The following is a 4,461-nucleotide window of genomic DNA, read 5'->3' as shown; positions in this document are numbered from 1 at the left end:
GTGTGCCCTGGCCGGGAATCGAACCCGGGTCCCCCGCATGCCAGGCCGACGCTCTACCGCTGAGCCAACCGGCCAGGGCCTATTTGATAGTAATTTTTTTAAGCAGAGGAGAAACATATATGAACTTCTGAAATGCTAATTTTTTTTTAACGACATTATGGAATATTTAAGAATTTGAATGGATTGTAGTAATCATGAGGAATGTTTTCTTTTTCTTAAAAACTTAAAGGCACAGTGTTTCCTTCTGATTAAGCCCATGGCACCTGTATTGCTTTAATCATTATAGGCAGGGCCCCCTTCTGACTTCCCAAAGGCAGTTAAATGCCCCTTTTGGTTGTATCACATACCTTGCCTGTAAAAATCAGGTCAGATTCTATCGGTGAGTTGATTCTTGCAATTAAGTAAAATAATTTCAGAAGCAAAGGGACCCATGGGAAGCAGCATTCCAAATCTAATGAAGCCTAACCTCAAAAATTGTAAGGTCCTTCACCAACCATCCAGCCCACTTTCAGAAAATGTTTTGTTGGGTTTTCTTTTTCATTAGTGGTCTGCTTACCTTATTGTTTACTTCAGTTTTCACTTCCTGGGGTCTCTCCTCTCTCATTCATTGCCTTTTTAGAATTTATGGATGAGATGGGAATCAATCTCTGGGCACAATTTAATAAAATCTATTAAACATTCTTTTCCAAATTTAAATTTCTGGATCATTCTACTCAACTGATGGTTTGACCATTATTATTATTATTATTATTATTATATTCATCAGTGTTTCAGATTAGAGTTGGTTTCAGTGGAAGGTGTCAGCAAACTCAAAATACTAGTTACTTATATATAAAAGAGGTTACTGGAACCTGTAATGAAGTTTGGTGATAAGCAATCTTAAGACTAGAATGGAGCTCCCTTAATCATCAAGGACCCAGGTCCTTCTGACATGTTAACTCATTATCCTCAAAATGTATTAGATTCTACCTCCTAGTACAATACGGATACTCAAACTACAGGAGTCATGTCTATATTCCATTCAGCAGGAAGGAACAAAAAGGGCACATTAACTTCTAAGGCTATTTTCTAGGTGTTGCATGCAACATTTATGCTCACATTCCATTGGCCAAAGCTTAGTCCAAAGACTATACAGTAAGTCCTCGAGTTATAAACATCTGACTTGCATACAAATTGTACTTACAAACTGAGTACCATAAGGGCTATTGGTAATCAACTGCAGTTGGACATCGGTGAAAATAATATAGAGTTACTTGATTCCCGTGGCAATGAACTAACCAATGAAGACTTTATAGAACTGGAGTCGCAAATGATAGCATTTAGGGAAGAAAACAGACCTAGCAACTCCAGAACCAAAAAAGTTTCTACAGAAGAGTTAGCTGATGCTTTTCGTCTCATTGAAGCAGGAATGGCAAAGTTAGAGGAGCAATATTTTGATACAGAGAGGTTCACCAAAGTTTACCGTGTAGTTATCGAAGGCCTGAGATGCTGTAGGGTCATTTATGATGAGAAAAAGAAAAGCTCTGTACAATCCTCCCTTTGTACTGACTTCAAGAAGCTGACTCCAACCCTGATTCTCTAACAGCCGTCCTACCCTCTCCAAGAAGTTCATCATCTTCTGCATCATCTATTTATTTAAGGTTGTATTTGAAAATATTTATATACAAATAAAGGTAAAAATAAATACTATGTTAAGGCAAACATCTGTCTAAGTGCATTTAATAGGTAAATGTACCTGTTCCAACTTACATACAAATTCAACTTAAGAACAAACCCATAGAACTTATCTTGTTTGTAACGTGGAGACTGCCTGAATGTACTGCAAGCAGGCTGACAAACTTTTGTTGTTGTTTTTTAAATTCCAAGTGGCCTTGTGCCAGCTATAATTATGGGGTTTAATTACTAAAAGAGAAGGATGAAATGGATATTGGTAATGTTTAGCTATCTGCTAACAGGGATTTTGTAGCAAGTCTAAAGAGATATAACAAGGTGAACAACAGTTTTTACAGACTTATGCTGCCATCACTTAAAGAAAGAGTATTTTTCATTCATCAAGTCTGATTTGCCATTTTACATATCTGTCTTACTCATAACCAAAAATTACTTTGAAATATTTCATGAACAATTAGAACTTTTGAAAAGTTATATTAGTTTTATTCTCATGTAATCTGCATAAAGGCTACTTTTCTGACCCAGGTTTTGCCTGGTGAGGCATTCAAGAAATACAATATATAAAAACCATTAATAACATTCTGTAGAGCTTCTTTCTTATTCTTCTTTTAAGTGAGAGGAGGGGAGATAGAGAGACAGACTTCCAAATGCACCCTGACCAGCATCCACCTGGAGACCCCTGTCTAGGACTGATGCTTGAATCAACCAAGCTATCCTTAGCACCTGAGGCTGACACTCAGGCCAACCAAGCTATCCTCAGTGTCCAGGGCCCATGCTCAAACCAGTTGAGCCACCAGCTGCAAGAAGAAAGAAAAGGGGAAGAGGGAGGGGAAGAGAAGCAGATGGTCTCCTCTCACATGTGCCTTGACCAGGGATCAAATCCAGGATGTCTGCATGCTGGGCTGACACTCTATCCACTGAGCCAGCTGACCAGGGTCTACAACTTCTTAAAATCATGTTTTTTTAATTATCTTAAAGTCTCTCTCTCATACACACACCAGAGTGTGCGCCCCTTTTTGAGCTCCCCACAGCTCTTCTCCTCGCTGAAGCCATGGCTGACTTTTGTATTTCTACTTCTCCCCCTCACCTCCTGATCTCTTTCACTAATTATTGCCTGCCCATTCCTTTGTAAAGCAATCAGACCAGTGTGAGTACAACTTCTGCACCTGACCTATTAACCCAGTTCTCCAGAAAGCAATATGTATTAGATAAAATTGTTCTTAATTTTTGAAGTTATAGAAGAGCCTGTAATGCTTACTTATTAATTTATCCAAACTGGACATTCATAATAAAACATGAAATTCTATAATCCCTTGTATGTAATTGCAAAATCTAAATAGCTTTGAAAACAAAGTTTTCTTTTAGTTTACTTGACAGCAATACCTGATCCGAACTTTGTGAGGGTATTTATAGTCTCTGTATATCCTATTTGTATAAACATTTTACATTTCATGGAGAAATATTAGTAAAACAATATTATAAGAAATATAATACCTTTCTAAAGTCCTAATAATTATGAATCCAAAATATACCATTGAGATAAAGAACTATTTGCAATTATTTCTTTTAATAATGCTCTATTTTCTGCCCATATTTATGTAGGAATAGACAAAAAATTATTTTTTAAAATCGTATTGTACAAACACTGTATACATTAGATACTGAGAAATATGTATTCTTCAAGAAGCTGAATATGTGGTATGTTAAGGAAAATTACTCAAAACTTGGAAGTAGGCAAGAAGGGATCACTGGGGAAATTTTTCAGTGGATTACTAAGAGTTCTCTGGCAGACCCTCTCTGGGGATTATTAATTTCCCAGAAATTACACAGTAGTGTGTAATTTTGATTGACTTTCTATTAACTGGTCTTTTTTTACAACTCTAAAAGTAGAGGTCAATTTGTAAAATATAGATAAGAACACAAATGATTCTGATCACAGCAAAACAAATGAATTTTGCCCAGTAGATTCAATTAATTTCCATCAATTAGAAAAGCTGATTCCAAATATGCATTTGGAATCAAACATACATTTGCCCTTGTTTATGGTATTAAACAGTTTTGCATTTACTGAAAAAGTGATTTCAGATTGCCTTTGTCTGACGATACAAATCTTTGGTCCAAATTCTTCTTTGAACTAAGTATAGCATCTTAATGATTCCCTCATTAATTGAATTTAGTAAAATCTTTGACAATATTCACTTTATATTTACATGAGTGACATGTTATTAACTGTTTGAAAATTATACTTTAAAAGATATTCATACTCCAGGAAATCATCTAATAGTTGAGCAAAGGGAAGATGTGATAAAACCATAAAGGCAGTACACAGTAATTAATTAATGATCAATATGGATTTGAGAGGCTATGGTCCAGTTTCTGGATGACTGTTCTTTTCATGTATTCTGCACTGCTTTATAAAACATTTTTTAAATGTATTGATTTTAGAGAGAGAAGGACAGAAATATTGATTGTTGTTTCACTTATATATGCACTCATTGGTTGTTTCTTATATGTGCTCTGACTGAGAATCAAACCCACCACCTTGGCATATTGGGATGATGATCTAACCAACTGAGCTACTTCGCTAGGGCTTCTGCATTGCTTTTTATTCATTTAGCAGACAATTCTGATTTGCATTCTGGAGTGCAGAGGAAGAGAACACAAACACAGATGAGGCACACTCCCTGTCCTAGAGTTAACAGTCTAGTGTGGGAGAAAGACATGAACAAGTCATTACAAAGTAATACTAATGGGTGAGAAAGAGTAACATTTGAGACCTTACTGTGTCCT

This window comes from Saccopteryx bilineata, chromosome 2 (genome assembly GCF_036850765.1).
Source record: "Saccopteryx bilineata isolate mSacBil1 chromosome 2, mSacBil1_pri_phased_curated, whole genome shotgun sequence".
Lineage (NCBI taxonomy): Eukaryota > Metazoa > Chordata > Mammalia > Chiroptera > Emballonuridae > Saccopteryx > Saccopteryx bilineata.
This window is presented reverse-complemented; position numbering follows the sequence as displayed.